At 41.4% G+C, this 20,573-nt stretch overlaps 1 long non-coding RNA gene across 1 annotated transcript; it reads right to left on the bottom strand.

Annotated features, from left to right (window-relative positions):
• Window positions 1-16,298: 16,298 nt before the first annotated feature.
• LOC103103007 (uncharacterized) lies at window positions 16,299-20,520 on the bottom strand. The gene is made up of 3 exons (XR_465791.2): window positions 19,727-20,520; window positions 18,338-18,515; window positions 16,299-17,784 (listed from the first exon to the last, which is right to left on the bottom strand). It is a non-coding gene; the product is annotated as an uncharacterized LOC103103007 (long non-coding RNA).
• Between the last annotated feature and the right edge of the window lie 53 nt (window positions 20,521-20,573).

Below are 20,573 nucleotides of genomic sequence, written 5' to 3'. Positions count from 1 at the left end.
GGAGGTGTTGAGATAACCCTTAGATTCAGAACCTTTCTTGTTTCTTTCTTTCTTTCTTTCTTTCTTTCTTTCTTTCTTTCTTTCTTTCTTTCTTTCTTTCTTTCTTTCTTTCTTTCTTTCTTTCTTTCTTTCTTTCTTTCTTTCTTTCTTTCTTTCTTTCTTTCTTTCTTTCTTTCTTTCTTTCTTTCTTTCTTTCTTTCTTTCTTTCTTTCTTTCTTTCTTTCTTTCTTTTTCTTTCTTTCTTCTTTCTTTCTTTTTCTTCCTTCCTTCCTTCCTTCCTTCCTTCCTTCCTTCCTTCCTTCCTTCCTTCCTGCCTTCCTTCCTTCCTGCCTTCCTGCCTTCCTTCCTTCCTTCCTGCCTTCCTTCCTGCCTTCCTTCCTTCCTTCCTTCCTTTTTCTTTCTTACTATTAATTAGGGAAGTGGGAGGATAGTGTTCCTGACAGTAACAGAGAAGTTTTAAGGAAAGGGAAGTGTGTGAGGGGAAGTATAACTAGTTCAGTTTTAGACATGTTGAGTTTAAGATGTCTATGAGGCATCCAGTTCAAGACATCTTATAGATAGTGATGTGAGACTGGAGGTCAGCAGAGAAGATAGGGCTGGATGATCATCAGCATAGAGATGGTCATTAAATCCCTGCGAACTAATGAGACCAACAAATGAAATGGCATCAAGAGAAGAGGAACCAGGACAGAGCTCTGTGGGACATCCATGGTTAGCTGGCATGATCTGGATGAAGATCCAACAAAGGAGACTGAGAAGGAAAGGCAGAAAGAGAACCAGGGATGTCCCCCAAAAAAACCTAGAGAGAAGAGAATGTCAAGAAGAGGGTGATAGATAATGTCAAAGGCTTAGAGAAGTACAAAAAGATGAAATTTGAGAAAAGATAATTGGATTTGCCAATGAAGAGATCAATAGGGCCATTTAGGAGGCTTAGTAGAGAGCCAGGCCTGGAGACAGGAGGTCCTGGATTAAAATCTAACCTCAAACACTATCTAGCTGTGTGATTGCCCAGCCCTTACCACTCTTCTGCCTTGGTACCAATTCTGAGTATCAATTCTAAGACAGAAGCTAAGGATTTATAAAAACAAATAAATAAAAATAGATCATTGGTAACTTTCGAGAAAGGAGTTCCAGTGGAATGTAAAGTTGGAAGTAATGAGAGGAGAGTAAATCGAGGCATCTATTGTAGACAATCTTCTTAACTGCCTGGAAAACATTATTTGCTATAGAAAATCTGTAAGCACCTACCTTCTCCGTTCTCATATTTTCATCAAAGATACTCTCAGTAAGTGTGTTGGCCATTCTTTTAAAGATTTTATGGAGAGAATATATTAGTTCTATGGCTTGGTAGTTGCTAATCTCTTCTCAGTTGCACTGTTGGAATCTTGCTTGCTATTTACTTTCTAATCTCCCTTCTTTGAGTTATCATGAAACTTAATTTTTCTGTGTTTTGAAAATATGCTACCCTCCAGCCAGATCTTTTCAGTATATTCTTAAGTCTTGTCCAGTCTCCTACCCCAACCTCACTTTCTTGAGAGCTATTAAGAAACTGATGGAGTCTGAATGCAGATTGAAACATACCATTTTCACTTTATTTCCTTCAGGAGTTTTTTTCCCCTTTACATAAGTAGCTTGTTTCTTTCCCATCATGACAAACATGGAAATAAATATTGCACAATAGCACATGTATACTCTCTATATATATTTACCTGGGGAAAGGGGGAAGGAGAGGAAGAGAGGGAACATGGATCACAAAATGTCAGAAAACAATTATTAAAATTGGAGCTACATGTAATTTGGAAAAGAAAAATATAATACTTTTTTAAAAAAGGAACTATATTTGAGTACTTACGTGTTTAAGACCAAACATGGTGGTGTGGTGCTGCTGTCATCAATGATGAAAATAAATCACTATAGAAACTATAACGAACCTATTCCATTTTTGCATCTTTCTGGATTTTATTTCTCTTCCAGTTTTGGCTATAAACGTTCTTGGGATGATATGGCTTAAATAAAATCTCATATTCTCTTCTGATTTATTTTCTTTTCTACTTTATGAAGCAATAATAGTCATAATTTTATTTGTTATTTTTAAACCCTTGCTTTCCATCTTGGAATCAATTGATTCCGAGATAGAAGAAGGGTAAAGGCTAGACAATCAGAGATAAGTGACTTGCCTAGGGTCACATAGCTAGAATGTCTGAGGTTTGATTTGAACCCAGGTCCTCCAGACTACAGGCCTGGTGCTCTATCCACGGTGCTACCTGGCTTCCCCTAATGCTCATAAAATTATAGTGTCCTCAGTAATACCCCACCAATGAGCTAAACCATTGTTGGTTAGTAAGGAGGGCAAGAATTTCCTGGAAGAGGGGCAGTTTCCAGGCCCTTCTGGGCTTCTTACTATGGTAACTACAGTGGTTAAGTGTTAACTATGAGAAATAGTAATAATTGCTGCCAATGTGTATAGAAGATTTCATGACATGCTTTGTAGAATTTGCCTACTGCATTTTCTCTCCCTTTTTTGCAGAGGTGGGTGAGAGACTATTGGCATGGCACAATACATATGCTGTCAGATTTTGTTGATGCGGTGGTTAATTTTGTTGAACATTTGTTAGTTTTTGTGACGTAAAAACAAAAGATGTCAATAACTTTTATTTTAAACCCTCACCTTCCACCTTAGAATCAATACTCTGTATTGGCTCCAAGGCAGAAGAGTGGTATGGGCTAGCCAATGGGGGTGAAGTGACTTGCCCAGGGTCACACATCTGGGAAGAGTCTGAGGTCACTTTTGAACCCAGGACCTCCCCCCTCTCTAGGCCTGACTCTCAAATCCACTGAACCACCCAGCTGCCCCTTAAATAACTTTTTTTAAATTATTTTTTTATTTAGAATATTTTTCCATGGTTACATGATTCTCAATAACTTTTTTTAAAAAGCATTTCTCCACTATTTTGTCTCCTGATGCATAAGTTAGCACATAAGCTCCAGGTGGTAGTTTTGACTACTCATATTTGTCAGGAACATCACAAAGCAAGATGACTTTCCTATAAAATGACGTTCCCCATTTCCTTGGAGCCCACAGTGAAACCAACTCCATTCTTCCTTTTTTTTTTTAACCTTACTTTCTGTCCTACTAACAACTCTAAAACAGAAGGATGAGGGTTAGGCAAATAGGGTTAAGTGACTTGTCCAGGGTCACACAGCTAGGACAAGTCTGAGTTCAGATTTGAACTCAGGACCTCCTGTCTCTAGGCCTGGCTTTCAAACCACTGAGCCACCCAGCTTCCCCCTCAATATGCTTTTCCACTATACTACTCATTGGTCTTTATGGATGACCACTGTGCTCACTATTTTGAATCTTAGTGTCTTTCTTGTTTGCCAATGGGGGAAACTCCTGAGTCTGCTTAACTTTTCCATTCTCCTCCTCCTCAATCATCTAACTTTCATAGCAAATATCCATATGTATCTATATCTATATAAGTACATATATTTCAGTGCAGCAATTATATATAATTATTAAGTACCTATTTGGGGTGTAGGGGTGTGCTGATAGGACCGGCACCTTTGGTGTGAGAGCTTTCCAATCTTGTTCTCTTGTCACCCAACTCTCTGGTAAAACAATCATGGCAGAACAGGCTAAACCAGGATGAGGGTAACCAAAAGGATCTCAAGTTCCCAATGAGCTAGGGGGGAAGTGAAGACTTTTCTGGATCAGTGGGTGGATGAGAACAATTTATTCTAAGAGCCTCAAAGGTGGCTAGAGTGGACACTGGGGAGCCCTTAGAGTTTGGACAATCGCTCTATCCTCGGCCATCACCAGTCAGCTTGACTTTCATCTTGCCATTGGACTTTGAAGACTGGAATAGAGAATGAGGCGGACAACTTTGTGCAGTTCTGCCTCACTTAAATCCAATTCATAAGCAAGGCAAGACATCGCCTCATGCCACTGGTCCTTTAAAAAATCAAACAATAATTATTTTTATGCAAAGTTCCATGCTAAGGAACAAGGAACATAAAGCACATCAAAGACCACAAAGTGTTTTGTTCCCAATAAGTCTACCTTCTAGGAGTTTATAATCTACTAGATCTATAACTAGGTCAGAGCTACAAGGGCTTAGTTCCAAAGTTCCAAATTAGAGAGTGATAATAGCACTCGTAGTCCTTCAACAGCCAGAAACAACTGAGCTTAACACCTAGTTAGCAATTATAGTTAAAATAGGATGCTCCAACAGCTTCCTTTCCTTCAGGTAGCTGTTTCCCAGACCTAGCCCTGAACCCCAAACCCTACATCCTTCTCAACATTGGCAAAGTAGTGGCTCTGAGTGCCCCCTTCTCTACCCCCATCCCCTGCCCATGTGCATTTATTTAATGTATCTTCTTCAGTGATCAGGCATAAGATCCATGTTGATTTTTATTAGGTAGTGAATTATTTTTTAGTCACAAAAGCTCATGAAAGAATGAGATATAGAAGGATTTTGATGTTCACTGGATGATAAGCTGATTAAAGTTGTTTTTTTTTTCTGCTCTACTATTTTCTCAATGATTTATTGGATAGTTTTGGAGCCGTTACAAATTACACATAGTAGTGTGAATAAGAAAAATTTAAGTTTTCTTTTCTAGTCCTTTTTTCCCTTTTAACTTTTATTTTTAAATTTTTTTCCATAGTTACATGATTCATGCTGTTTCCCTTCCAGAATTTATAAGCAATTCCACTGGGTTATACATATGTTATCAGTCAAAACCTATTTCCATGTTTTTCATTTTTATAAGATAAATCTGTTAAAACCAAACCCCCAATTCATATACCCATATAAACAAGCGATAAATCACATGTTTTCACCTGCATTTCTGCTCCCACAGTTCTTTCTATGGATATGAATAGCGTTCTTTCTAGTAAGTCCCTCAGAATTGCCCTGGATCATTGCATTGCTGCTAGTTAGCTGATTAAATTTTTTAAAAATTTTAATTATTTTGAATTGTGGTGTCTGTTGGTGATGGAATACTATTGTGCTCAAAGAAATAATGAACTGGAGGGAACGACCTCCAGGAAGTGATGCAGAGTGAGAGGAGCAGAACCAGGAGAACATTGTACACAGAGACTGATACACTGTGGCACAATCCAATGTAATGGACTTCTCTACTAGCAGTCATGCAATGATCCAGAACAATTTGGAGGGATCTATGAGAAAGAGCACTGTCCACATCCAGAGGAAGAACTGTGGGAGCAGAAACGCAGAAAAAAGAGCATTTATCACACTACATATATGGGTATATGATTTGGGGTTTTGGCTTTAAATGATTGCTCTATAGCAAAAATGAATACGGAAATAGATATCAAGTGACAATATTTCTATTACCCAGTGGAATTACTTGTTGGCTCTGGGAGGAGGGAAGGAAATAAAATGAATCATGAAAACATGGAAAAATATTTTTAAAATAAATTAAAAAAAATTTTAAATTGTAATGGTTTTGGAGGGGAGAGACGGAGTCAGAACCTGTTATTTCATCTATGTAAGGACCTCCCAGGCTGGAAACTCCCTATACCAATGTAGAGCAGAAACTCAGTAAAAGTCTTATTTTTTCAGAGCACTAGTCCAAGGCCCCAGTGCCTCTATCTGTCAGAGGCAGGATTCGAACCTAGTTCTATCTGACTTAAAAGCCAGCTCTCTGTTCCATGATGCAATGCCATCTCTCTCCCATACATTTAAAAAAAAATTTTTAACCCTCACTTTAAGTCTCAGAATCAATCCCAGATTTCAATTCCAAGACAGAAGGGCAGTAAGGGCTAGGCAATTGGGGTTAAGTGGCTTGCCCAGGGTTGCACAACTAGGAAGTATCTCTGGCCATATTTGAACCCGAGTCCTCCCAACTCTCAGCCTGGCGCCTAGCTACGTCTTCTCCACGCATTTTAGTAAAATCAAAGATGGGATTGAACAACATATCTAAGTAATTCGATTGTAGCCATGCTTCCTTCCAAATATGTCCGAAGTTTTGATGCCTATCGTTTAATTTTTTTGTTTTCTCCAGTTTTAAGTCAGTCAATATGCTGCTCTGCCTTACTTTTCCTTCCACGTCTTCCTGTATTTCCTCGGATTTTTGACATTTATTCTTTTTATGGCACCATAATGTCCAGTTACGTGCATAGGAGAGAATTTTTTGAAGCCACTCTCCACACGTGGGCACATAAATCGCTTCTTGCTGCCCTCCTCTCCCTCTCAAATTTTAAGCCCTTTTGAAAGGTTTTCTCATTGTCATTTACGGCAGATTTTAAAATTTGGTTCCATTTAATACTCAATAATAATACTAAACACCTATATACCCCAGACACACGTCTAGATATCACAGGGTTTTTCAGACTCCTGTCCAAGCCACAGATTCCCTCCCCAGGAATTAGCAGGAGGCCTCTGGCCAGGCCAATGTCATAATCATCTTTTGTGATCTCATCATCGGAGGATACGGGTGCGATTTGGGGGCAGAAGAGGCTGGCACCCGTGTGGGAACCCAACCGAGCGGCTTCCTGCATTATTGTCCAAGAATTAAAGCTATTTCCAAGGACAGATGAAACTCCCCTGTATTCGCCAATGAAGTAGTAGCTTGTTTTTAACCCCTCATCTTCTGTCTTAGAATCAATGCTAAGTATTGGTTCCAAGGCAGAGGAGTGGTAAGGATGAGGCAATGGGGGTGAAGTGGCTCTCTTAATCCGAGGTTGTTTGGGAAGGATGGTACTAGCAATTAGGGGCAGAAGAGGAGTAAGAAAGGCTCCTAGGAAAAGGGGGAGCCCAGTGAGTCTTTAAGTGAGTTTCTATGAGTGGGGAGAAGGAGGAAGGACATGGTAGGCATTGGGGGCATTCTGGCAGGAGACAAAGAACCGAGGCGAGGAAGCAGCTAGTTGGTTCAGTGGTCACACAGCTAGGAAGAATCTGAGACCACATTTGAACCCAGACCTCCTCCCATTCCCAGGCCTGGCTCTCTAGCCACTGTACCACCCAGCTGCCCATAAAGGCTATGAGAGTCCTTCATCGCCAACCCTCTCATTCTACGGAGGAAACTGAGGCTCCAGGAGGCTGTTAATTTCCTAAGTTCCCACTGTTAGTGTCCCAGGCAGGATCTGATCCTGGAACTTCTGACTCCAGCCCCAGGGCTCTCTCTACTCCGCTAGGATGCTTCCATGGTCCAGATCGTCTTGTCTCCCCTGCTTTGGCCTCCAGGAATTCTCATGGGCTGTCCCTTCTCCCTTCTATTGATTACAGGCCATGGTTTCCTTTGTGGTTCAGCACAGCTAGCCATCTCAGACTGGGGAGAATGGAACCTCTTTTTCCATGGACAACTTATTGGTTACTCAAATAGAAAAGATCTGGGTTTGAATTCGGGGTCCAGCACTCACTGGGACTTTGAACAAGCCTCAGTCTTGTCCCTGGAGGCATAATCTGGGTGTTTGTCAACCTTACCCAGACGTTGCAAGAAAAGCTTTAGATCTGAAGATCCTGTGGAAATAGGTGTCATTGTGAGAGGTAGTGTGCATAGAATGCTGAACTTATAGCCGTTGGATGACCTGGGTTCAATTCCTGTTTCTGATACATTAATTCTGTGATCATGTACCTCTCTGAGCCTCAGGCCTCTTTCTAAGACTTATCCACTAAGTTATGGATAGAGAGAAGAGGAGAAAAGAAAGAGAAAAAAAACTTTTTTTTTTAACCCTTACTTTCTGTCTAAGACAGAACAGCAACCACAGTTAAGTGACTTGCCCAGGGTCACAAAGCTAGGAAGTATTTGAGGCCACATTTGAACCCAGGACCTCCAATCTCCAGGCTTGGCTCTCTATCCATTGAGCCAACTAGCTGCTTCCTCACTTCTGTTCTTCAAACAAGATCTTTCTGTCTCCTGTCTGAATGCCTTTACAATATCTCTCTCCCAATGCCTAGAATGTCCTTCTTCCTTCTCCCAACTCATAGAAACTCACTTAAAGACTCAGACCGAGCTCCCCCTTTTCCTAGAAGTCTTTCTTATTCCTCTTCTGCCCCATAATTCCTAGTCCCGTCCCTCCCAAACAACCTTAGATTTATTCTGTACATTCTTATTTCTCTAAATATTAAATCCCTGTTAGAATGTAATCCCCATGAGGGATAAGTAGGTAAGCATTTATTATATGTTTATAGAGAATTATAGATCTTTGCCAGACTGAAGCAACAATAACATGCCCAAATGATGAGAAAATAAGCCAAATATTTTACTCTGGGGGATCTTCTGCTAAGAATTAGATTTGTGGGTCTGGCAGGTATGTGGGTTGACACTTTCCTCAAGGGAGAAAGAATGTTCAGAAGAGAGAATCTCTTAGTGGGGAAACCTCTCGGTCTGTCTCTCACTTGACCAGGGGCCCTTGGATAAGTCATTTTCCTTTTCTGATCATCTATGCAAGGGGGATGTTAGTAGCTGGTCCAGCGGAGTGATTCTTAGTAAAAAAAATTAAATTAAATTAAAAAGAGACAAAAGAGACTTATTTTTCCAACTCAGATAGAAGGGGAGAATGGGAGAGACGGAGAAGTCCCAGAGGGAAAGGCAACACATCCCTTACCCTCAAGTCCAAGAGTCTGAGACCCTGGTTTAGATAGATTTGTATTTTATTCATTTGTCATTTAAGCCATATACTCAGATAGATGCATGATTTCTCTGTCATTTGAGTGTTAGCTCCTTCAGGGCAGAGACCCTTTTCCTTTTTGTTTTGATATCCCTCAGCACCCTTCCTTGATGTATAGTAGGAATTTAATAAATGCTTATTGATTTGAGTGTTTTCCCCACTTACAGATGAGGAAACTGAGGCCCAGGGAAATTGCAACAAGGGCAGGTTCTGAAAGGGTAAGCAGTCTTATGGGAAGATCATTGGCCTCAGAGTCAGGAGCCCTGAGTTCTATTCCCTGCTCTTCTATCACTAATATTCAAGAGATCTCTGGCTAGAATTCTGCCTCTTGGACCTTTGACTTTAACCTGTTCCCTGGAACTTTCCCGTCTTCTCTCACCATGCTAAAACCATTCCCATCCTCAGGGTTCACCTTATAGATGAGAATATTCTGTCCCCTGATACAATGGAAGCTCCATGAGGGCCAGGACTATCTATTTCCTCATGGAAATTGGAGAATTTTTCCCATTTCTCCTCTGAACCCTCCAGATACCTTGTAAGCATCCTATGACACAAACCTTGTACTTTAGGGTTGGGGTTTGTTTGTTTTTTTGGTCCCAACAATGATTTCATCAGTAGGGAAATCTTCAGTAAGGAAATCAATCTCTCAACAACAATCACACCATGGGTAGCTGGGTAGCATCATGGATAGAGCCTGAAGTCATGAGGCCCTGGGGTCAAATGCAGCCTCAGATATTTCCTGGAGGAATGATAAAATGACCCTGGATAAGTCATTTAACTCCAGGTGCCAAGCCCTTGCTGCTCATTTATCTTTACTAAGGCAAAAAGTGAGGATTTAAAAACAACAACTAATCCCACAAGTCACTAGTTTGTTGGATACCTGAGACACTGAGACAAAACTTAGACAGGCCCTCCAGGAATTTACACCTTCAAGGAGTTCATTTGGGGAAGTTGCAGCTACACATTGGTATTATGAGCCACTGAAAACCAATATGGCCCCAGTTCTCAGGATGTATGTACCTAAAGAGCAGGTAGGTGGATAAGTAGCTAGAGCTCTGGGCCTGGGTCAGAAAGAAGAGTTCAAATCCAACCTCAGTTACTTCCTAACTGTGTGGCCCTGGGCAAGTCACTTAACTTCTCTCTGCCTCAGTTTCTCAATTATAAAATGGGAGTAATAGCACCTACCAGAAGGAATTGTTGTGAGATACTATCTGAAAAAGCAATGAGCACAGTGCCTGGCAATTGGAAGGTGCTTGATAAGTGCTTTCTTTCTGGAAATATCCAATGGGATAGAACCCTTCTAGTGGAGGGAGACTCCACTTCTATTTGAGTTTAAAACCACTGCACTAGAAAACTTTGATCCACACAATGACAGATCATGATTCTAGATGATTAGATTTTTATTTTATTTTTTTCATTGTCTGTTTTATTCCAATTACAAATTTACCCATAAGTTTTCCAAGGTTCCATGATTCATGTTGTCTTCCTCCCCTCTTCCCTCCCCATTCCCGGAGGTGACATGCAATTCCACTGGGTTATATATGCATCAGGATGATTAGATCTTTTAAAAAACCCTACCTTCTGTCTTAGAATCTATACTAAATATTGGTTCCAAGGCAGAAGAGTGGTAAGGGCCAGGCAATGAGGGTTAAGTGACTTGCCCAGGGTCACACAGCTAGGAAGTATCTGAGACCATATTTGAACCCAGGTCCTCCTGCGGCTCTTTCTCCATTGTGCTATCTTCCTGCCTCCTATATGACCAATTTTTGTCTGAAAGGCGGTAGCCTCAGGGTATAGAGTGAGATGTACATGAGGGACAGTGTCACTCTTCCAGAATAGTTCCCTCCCCTTTTGCCCTGCAAATATATCCAAAGAATGTACAAAATCAATGCAAGGTCAATTGGGAAAGGAAGGCACTAGGACCCCTGCAGGGTTAACTGGTCATGGGTTCTCACTGATGGGAAGCAACAAAATATTCCTAGTCCAGAAAACATCTAATCAGAGGTCTTTGCAAGTTAAAAAAGACAAAAACAACCAATCACTTTAGGTGATATGTAATTGTGATCATTTTAATTGACTGTATTTTTTATATTTGACTCTATTGATTATAATTAACTATAATTGCTTGGGTTGAGGAGGTTGGCTTTTCTAAATAGGCTTCCCTCTCTTAAAATTTTGTATTGATATATTCTGTTTTTATATTGTCATCCTTTTCAAATATATCTTTCCCTCTTCCCTGTAACCAGAGAACTAGTCCTCATAAGGACAAATAAAAAAAGAGTGGAGGAAGTTTGGAATTTTGAACCCTTCTAAGACCCCTTTTCAGGAACTCATTTCCTTCCTTCCTTCCTTCATCCATCTATTCAACAAGCATTTATTAAGCATCTACTAATATACCAGGTCTTCCTGCGACTCGAGGCCCAGTGCTATTACTCCCATTTGACATATGAGTAATCTGAGGCAAACAGGGTTAAGTGACTTGCTCAGGGTCACACAGTAAGTGTCTAAGACTAGATTTGAACTCACATCTTCCTGACTCCAGACCCAGGACTCTCTCCACTTTGCTACCTAGCTGCCAGGAACTTCCTAGAGGGATTTCATTTGGCTACACCTCCTGTAGGTGGTAGTAGTTTGACTGAGTTTATGCCTGTTTTCCTATAGGCAAAGGTGTTATCCCTGTAGGACAGATGAGGAAACCTCAGAGAGGGACAGTTAAATTCACTCCCCAAGTTGTTGTCAAGTCATTTTCCTGCTGAATAGATCTAAGAGTCACTCCTTTGCTCTCGAACCTTCAGGGGCTTCTCTTTGCTTACAGAAGAAAGTGCAAAATCCAAGTATATTTGTGATCTATCACCACCTTACTGGAGCTACTTTTCTAACCATATCCCACCGTTCTGCCCTTCACAGCTCCCTTGCACCTTTAATGATGCCTTATTTCTTTCAAGACTCAGCTCAGGCCGACTTATCAGCTCTAATGAATACAGTGATCCAAGACCATTCCAAAGCACCCATGATGAAAAATGCTTTCCACCTCCAGAGAGAGAACTGATGAACTCAGAGTGCTGATTGAAGCAGACTTTTTTTACTTCTTTTATGTGTTTTTGCTTTTGCTTGTGTGTGTTTTTTGGCAACATGGCTAATATGGAAATGTTCTTTGCATGACTTCACATGTATAATTGCTATCATATTGCTTGCCTTCTCAATGGGTGGGGGAAGGAGGGGAAAGTGAGAATCAAAAAAAATTTTTAATGAATGTTAAAAGCCAAACCCGGGTGCAGTTAGGTGGCTCAGTAGGTTGAGAGTCAGGCCTAGAAATGGGAGGTCCTGGGTGGGCAAGTCACTTCACCCCCACTGCCTAGCCCTTACCACTTTTCTGCCTTGGAATCAATACATAGAATTGATTCTAAGCAGAAGGTAAGGGTTTGTTTGTTTTTTAAAGCCAGACTCAGAGACAGGAGATCCTGGGTTCAAATATGGCCTTAGATACTTTCTAGCTGTGTGACCCTGGGCAAGTCTCTTAACCCCCAATGCCTAGCCCTATACTGCTCTTCTTCCTTGGAACCAACACTTAGTGTTGACTCTGAGATGGAAGGTAAGGGTTAAAAAAATCTTAAAAAAAAGACAGCTCAAGCACCTTGTTCTGTGTGATACTATTCCTGATTCCCCACTCCCACCCCTGAGTGCCAGTGCCTTCCATTCCAAATTGATCTTACACTGATTTTATATTTTATATATAAAAATTTTTTTTGGATATACTTGCAGGGCAAACGGAGAATTCCTGAAGAGTGACATTATCCCTCCAGTATGTTCCACTCTGTACCCTTAGTCTGCCACCTCTCAATCAGGAGGCAGTTAGCATGTTTCCTCATCAGTCATCTGGAATCCTGAGCTGTCATTGTATAAGTCCTCTAGTTCAGTGATATTGAATTCAAATAGAATAGGTCCTTGGAGTTAGTATATTGACTTAGAAAACCATAAATTAATATTATCTAGATTGTAAGGTATTTGCATTTATTTTGTCAAGCATTTCTCAATTACATTGTAATCTGGTTCAGGTTGGACTGGAGAGTGCATTTAATAATAAAGTCCCAAAGTTATTTGTCTTTATAGCCAAGTGATTACTATATAAATTGTTCTTTTAGTTTTTCTCATTTCACTCTGCATTAATTCATGCATCATTTTATCCTTTTCAAAGCAATTTCCCTTCTGCTATTTCATTTCATTTTTCCCAACACGTGGTGGTAGGGGAAAGGGAGCCAGCCATTGTTACCCTACTCTACAATAGAAGAAACAGAAGCCCAGAGAATTAAAATGGTCCATCAGGTATGACACATCTGGGACTGGAAGGCAGGTCTCTGCTGCTTTCTTCAGCATTCAGGGTCTCAAGTTATTACTGGCCCATTCGACCACAAATCACCTGCTTGAAAAGCCAAGGTAGGACTTTCTTCCTAGGGTAAGGCCATTTCCCCTATCATATACATGTATACTGAACCTAACATATATTGTAGCCACATACCATTACCACCCCCAAGATTTCCACCTGCACACTCCCCTTTCCTTGATAAGAAGGGGAAGGGAACCCTTCCTCCCATTTCTAGGCCTGGTTCTTTATTCACTGAGCTACCTAGCTGTCCCCTAAGTGTTAGTTCTAAGGCAGAAACGTTGTAAAGGCTAGGCAATTGGGATTAAGTGACTTGGTCATGGTCACACAGCCAGGAAGAATCTGAGGCTGGATTTGAACTCAAGATCTTCCATCTCCAGGCTTGGTGACATATCTACTGCCCCTTGATGTGATTTTTTAAAATGTGGAGTATGTTGACAGTAATAATAGCTAACATTTATATAGCACTTATGCACTAGGCACTGTGTTCTCATTTGAACCTAGTTCTGGGAGGTAAGTGCTATTATTACCCTCATTTTGTAGATGAGGAAACCAATTTGCTCAGAGTAATACTACTAGTAAGTATCTGAGGTTATATTTGAACTCACATCTTCCTAACTCCAGACCCAGTGCTCTATCCACTAATTTTACCACTATCTACCTAGTTGCCCATGACAAGGATGGATCAAGTGCTGGAAAGGACCTTAGGGATGATCTAATCCAACTCCCTCATTTTACAGTGAAAAAAACAGAGGCCTGGAAAGGGGAACTAACTGATTTGTTCAAGGGCTCATATAACAATCCGACCAGCGGTTGCTATATAATTTTTCTTTATGGGATATAGCTTGAGAAGGAGGAAGGAGTCTGAGGAAAATGGGTGATACATCAAGACACACAGACAAGTTAATTGATATAGGGAGCAGCGCTTGCCCCTCATATTTTCCTTTGAAAATTAGGTAAAGGAAAATATGAGAAACAAGAGAACACATGGAAGTAAGAATTCCGAGATAGACAGCAAATGGCCAAGAGTGGCGCTAGGAAAGATAAAGAGAAATAGAAGGAAGAACTCCAAGGTTGCAGGAATCAAGAGAGAGAATAGCAGCCCTGCCCCAGCATTTATTGTTGATTGAGAGGTGATCAATGAATACGAATACGTAACATATCACGTAGGTCTTAACATTGGTTGATTAGACAATGACAAGATCAGAGGGGGTGGGGATTCACCTGACATGCGCTTTTCAGAGGAATGAGGTTTGACAAGGTGAGAGCTAAGCCTTTGTGGCTCAGGCTCAGGAATTCTCCTGCCCTTAGAACTGTCTATACATTGATCATTAACTGATCTGACCAAGTATTTAATACATCAACCATACTTCCCCAATGCTTATATGTCTGGTATGTTACAGCTCACATCTATTAAATAACAGGATTAGAACCCATGTTGTCTAACTGCAAATCCCAGACTTTGTATTTGGCATCAAACTGGAGCCCTGTGAAGTAGGTATTATTATCTTTGACTTTGCAGATACAGAACCTGATGCTCAGAGAGGGGAAGTGGCCTGCTTTGATCACAAGGCTTAGAAGGACTATAGAGAGGATTTAAGACCAGATCTTCCTTACTCCAAGTCCAGCATTGGATTCTCCACTGCTGGAATGCTTTAGAAAATACTCTGGCAATTAGGAGAGACCTTGAGACCATCTCATTTAACCTCCTTCTTTTTAAATGGGAAAAAGAGGGTGTGGGGGTGTTCAAAGAGCACCAGTACCTTTGGTGTGAGGGTTGGCCAAGCCCTATTCAGGATTGCTCATCCTCCTTTGGTGTCCACCTGCCCCCCAGCTGTCACCTGTGGCTCCAAGAAACTGTAGCATGTGCAATGGCCACACCTTGGTAAATGATCTGGGCAGGTAGGCTAAATCAAGTTGAAGTAACCAACAGGTTGTTGTGGGGGTGGGCTCTGTCTATCCCAAGCATGTGAAGACTTCCCCTGGCTGATGAATAATGAGAATAATATTTGCAATAGCCAAGAAGGCAGAAGCAGGTGCTGTAGAGGGCATAGAGCTAAATCATCCACTGAGTCCCAGGATGTTGCCAGTCATACTGACTTTTGTTTTGCCACTGGATGATGACTCTGGAAAAGAGGGTGAGGCTGATGACTTTGTGCAACTCAGCCTCACTGGAATCCAATTTGTGCGAGAGTCAAAAGACATCACCCATATCATTTTATCATTTTACACTTATTACATGTATTATTTTTCACAAAATTAGAACCATCCCCAGTTTAAACATTCATAAGGTCTATTTTGTGCCCAACTTGTGGTACAGCCTTATTAGCTCATATTGGATTGATTGGCCACAGTCAGACATACCACATACATTGACCCAACCTAGTAATGTCATTCAGATCCTCTTCATATATGAAGGACAACCACCAACCAAAATGGGAAAAAATGAGGCCCAAGGAATGAAGTGATTTGCCTTTGGTCACACAGCTAGTGTCAGGGAGAAATGGGATTTCAACCCAGGTCTTCTTGACTCTGGTCTGGCATTCTATCTACTATATCCAGCTGTTAGAACATATGGATAGGAGAGATAAGGGGACTTGAAATTTTCTAATCCTACCCTTTCCTTTTATGGATGAGGGAAACGGGCCCAAAGAGATGACTAGATGTGTCACACAGCAACCTAGCGATTCACATGTCTTTAGGCCAACAGGAATGTTGGGCATTGTTTTGTTCTCTATATGCCCAGAAAATTGTTTAACTTCTCTAGAACATAGATGGGAGATTCTATCTTCTCTAGAGTTTTCCAGGGAAATATAGCCCTAAATTTATGTATATACATATACATTTTTTTGTGTGTTAGGATTTAAATTGTAACACCATCCTCGCTCCCACCCCTTTCATTGCTACAGGAGTTTGCCATCAGTAGACTCAAGTATTCCAAGAAGCAGCAACACAATTCTGAGATGTCATTACATTGAGCAAAACACTCAGAAACATAGCCTGAAATTAGCACACATGGAAGGGAAGGGGACTTCTATACCAATCTGATTAGCATTAAGTTCAGCAGTCCTTGCTTCCGTAGAGAACAGAGTGATTATTAGAAGGATCTGTTTATTTCAGCATTTCCCCCTACCTCATCCACCCTGATGTCTTTTGGAAGGTAGGTGACAGCCTGAGCTTCTCCCTCTGGCCCCCTTTATTAAAGACTATGTCAGATTGACCACATAATTTAACCTGTGTTGTCTAACCTGATACTAGAGAATTAAGAAGTCATCCATTGGGGCAGCTAAGTGGGTCTGGTCAGGCCCAGAGAGGGGAGGTCCTGGATTCAAATTTGACCCCAGATACTTCCTAGCTGTGTGACCCTGGGCAAGTCATTTAACCCCCGTTGCCTAAGCCTTACCACTCTTCTGCCTTAGAACCAATACACAGTACTGATTCTAAGAAGGAAGGTAAGGTTTAAAAACATTTTTTTAAAGTCATCCATCATGAAATATGTGCTCCAGAGACAGGAATCATCTAGCAGCAAGCATTTATTAAGTATGTGCTGGGGAGATAGTCCCTACCCTCCAGAAGCTTATAGTCTGGCTTACAATAGCCATTATTTTCAAAGATAAATACAGGATATATACAAAATAAATTATTTGGAGAGTAGAGGGAAATAATTGTTGGACAGTAGAGAGGCAAATTTCAGTTCTATACAAGAAAGAATTTTCTAAGGATTAGCCCTAAATTACCATTCCTCCCCATCTGCCTTCTGTACTCCTATTCATGTCCATTGATTTGGTCTACAACAATGTATGTTATCTAATCACTATTTGGCCCTTCCTGAGGCAAAACAAACTGTTTGCTCTTCCCTACTTGATTTACATCCTCAAGCTGAATCTTCCAAATATTCACTTTTCTTCCCAAGCTACTACCCCACCCCTGGTCCTGCCTCTAGAGAGAAGACAGGCCATTTGATTTGAGTTCCTTTTCTTTCCTTCATTCCATTCATTTATTTCTCTCCATTCATTCTTCTCTTTTGCCCCAGGCACTGATGAGGGAGTAGTAGGGGTCTCCACAATAAGATTATTTATTATAAGATTTTCCATTTGAGGACTTGATCTGATTCCTTTCATTTCCTCCAGTATTTTGCCTCTTCTGTTATGCCCTCTCTCTCTTTCTCTAATCTTCAGTCTCTTCCTATTTCCTGGCTTCTTCTTGCCACCTACAAACATTTCCAGCTGCTTAAATATTCCTCTTAAAAATCCTTCATGTAACCCCATCAGAGGAGTGGATAGGTGGCAAAATGGATAGAATCCCTGGGCTAGAGTGAGTTCAAATTTGACCTTAGATACTAGTTGTGTGATCCTCAGCAAATCACTTAACCCTATTTGCCTCAGCTTCCTTATCTGTTAAATGAGCTGGAAAAAGAAATGGCAAACCACTTCAGTAAAACCCCAAAATGGGGTCATGAAGAGTTGGACATGACTGAAAAATGACTGAACAAACTGACAATCCAAGCCTATGAGGTTACAAAGTGTCAGATGTGACTGAGACTGAACAACCCTAGCATCCTCTGAAGTCATGATGACTTTAGTTCTCTTCTTTTGACCTTTCTATAATTTTTGACACTGTTGACAACTCTGGTGGCTTCAGGGATTAGTAACACAGTACACTGTCTTTGCTTATATTTTCTATAAAGCAGGATTTTAAAAGAACTTTATTGAAGTAAATTTCCATTTACCCAACTCAGGGGATGATCCTTAATCTGCTGGTTGTCGACCTTCAGGGTTAGAAAAGTTACAATCACAGAATGTTCTAACTGAAAGACATCCTTGTAGTTAACCTCTTCATTTTACATACAAGGAAACTAAGGCAGCTCCTGCATGGGGTAATGGGAAGAATATCAGATTTGGAGTCAGAGGATTTGAGATTAAATTCTGCATCTGACACTTTTTTTACTATGACCTTGGGCGAATCAGCTAACCTCCCGGTAAAATGAATGGATGGGATGGATGACTTTTAGGGTCCCTTCTGTCTTTAAACCTAGGATCCTTTGATCCATGGAGATAAGAAGCCATTTAGGAATCTTGAGTTTGCATTATCCACTCCTTCAGCAGTGTCTCTAGGTTAACTGATGTTAAAGCATGAATTTAGGCAAATTATCTCCTGGGGAACCTGGCAACCTCATTTTGATGAAGGAGTTGGACTAAATGGCCTCTAAATTCCCTTCAATGATCCTAAAATCCTAAATAAACCTCCCAGGCATTTTAGAAATTAGAAAGGGATATGTTGGGGGGGAGGGGTGGCAGTAGAGATTTGTAGTAGGGACCTACTTTGAAAATTAGGCATATTTGTATTTAATCTTGAAACTTTTTGGGGAGGAGGTGCCAATTGGCACTCTGGAATAACCTCCTTCTTGGTTATCTTCTTTATTGAGGTGCTGAACACACTGTAGGTATGATATTTTATGGTCTGCTCTATGAACTGCATTCCCAGGATCTTTGGGCAAGTCTGTGGGAACAAAGATCATCCAGTAACTTCTCCAGGCTAATGGAAGGCTGGAAAATCATGGCTCCAGAGAACAGGATTCTTATTGTCTTCTTTAGTCTGTGTTCTTCCTCACAAACCAAAATCTGAACCCCTTTTCACTCTTAGATCAGTGTCTTCCCTTCTCCCACCGTCCCGGTCTCCCCCCACACACCCTTCCCTTCTTACATCTAGGCTTAGTAATGTTTGGTAATAATGGCAGATATATGCAGGATGAATGAATGAATGATGACATAGATGAAATCAACAGATTAAAAAGTAGGATGTTACTAAAAAGATAGAACTTGAAATGTCAGCGGTAGGAGAAACCCAAGATTAGGTCAGAACCAGAAAGGTTCTTATAACTTAGAAGATTGTATGTCAGAGCTGGAAGGAACCTCGAGGAGCCTTTTGTTATAAATAGTGGAGCATATCTTATCTCTCCTGCCAAACTACACTTTGGTATGACTTCCTGACTCCTACAGGAGGGGACTCATGACCGGTGTCTTGAAAGGGGAGGTCGATTTTTTTTTTTGCTCAAATTTTGCCCTGTGACCTGCACCTCAATTTCCAGTTATTAAATACTTTGCTTAAGGAACATTGCCAGGACTTGGTGACAGAAAGACAAAAATGAAAAGGTCTCTACCAATTTGGGACTTACTTTCTACAGAGGTGCTCTACATAGAAGGAAATAAATAGGTGGGAATTTGAGGAGAGGCAGAACAGACTAAAGAAATGTAAGGAATTTGAGACCTGAGGTTTAAAGATAAGGATTTTAAAGGATGGAAATCAGAAAGGACTATATCCTAGTCCCGGTGTATCCCAGGACCTAGTAAAGGAAACAAATAACAGCCTGGCCTGGGGCCTTGACTGGAACAGATGGAGTTAAGGTGACATAAAATAGGTAAAAGGTTAGAAGTAAAATGTGGAGGGGCTTTAAATGGCTCAAATTTCCTTATCAGCTAAAAGAGATCATTGAACTAGGTCCCCTCATATTCTAATATGAAGACTATGTTTTTCTTAGGTAGGATTCAATTCATTTATCCTCTAAGTAGAGTGAGACAGAGAAAGGTGGGATAATCTAAATAAGAGTCTTAGATTTAAAAGGACACTGAGTCTAGCTTCCCATCCAGGATATTAGAACTCCCCCACTTTAGGGAGGCAATTATGGTACAGTGGAAAGTGAAAAGACGTACCTCAAAACCCACCTTTGTCGTTTACTACCTCTCTGATCTTGGGCAAGTAGTTTAATCTCCCTGGGTTTGTTTCCTTAAATGAGAGATTTGGATTAGACAGCCCCGGGGATCGGTCCAGTTCTAGAGCTAGGAGCCCGGAGTGGGGACAACGCTTTATGTCCTTGTGGAGAATGAATCTGCATGCTCTGGACATCGGCCCCACTACCTACTGGCAGTTCTACTGGGAAAAAGGGGGATTGAATATAAAGGAACCAGCTTCGAATAGCAGCAGGAGTTGAGCCGATGTTGGGCACCGCTTCCCAAGATGCCAGTCAATGTGTGTGCGTGCACAAGGGCTGCTCTGAACCTAGGAGGTGCCCGGTTTGTGACAGAAATAGGCAGGGTCACTGCACGAGAGTACCAGAAGTACAGAGGGGGCTCTAGTCCCCCACCTCCGCACCCCGCGGCTGAAGGAATGAGCAGGACAGTCTTTAGCAGAGCATCGGTGGGGGGGGCGTCAGGATGAGTGGGAGTGGCTGGGGGGGGTTCGGCCCAGGTTTCGTTCCCAGTGGGCTTGGCAGTGGGGTGTCTACGACCATTTTGAGAGGGGTTCCTTTCTATATCGCGAGCTCTTTGTGCATAGTTGTGTAGTCCATCTGCCAGAGTCGGTAAGCACTCCTGAGAGCATGTGCAAGCCCAGATGCTGCCTCTGGACCAATGGACCGAAGTCCGGTCCCTAAGGCTAGCCCAAACCATCCCGGTCTCCAGTCCCGAGACCCGCCCCGCCCCTTCCCAACTCCCATGACTCCCCACTTTCTTCCCCCCTCCCCCTCGCCCCGGCCCCGCCCAGCCGCGCAGTACCGCCTCT

This window comes from Monodelphis domestica, chromosome 3 (assembly GCF_027887165.1).
Source record: "Monodelphis domestica isolate mMonDom1 chromosome 3, mMonDom1.pri, whole genome shotgun sequence".
Lineage (NCBI taxonomy): Eukaryota > Metazoa > Chordata > Mammalia > Didelphimorphia > Didelphidae > Monodelphis > Monodelphis domestica.
This window is presented reverse-complemented; position numbering and strand designations above follow the sequence as displayed.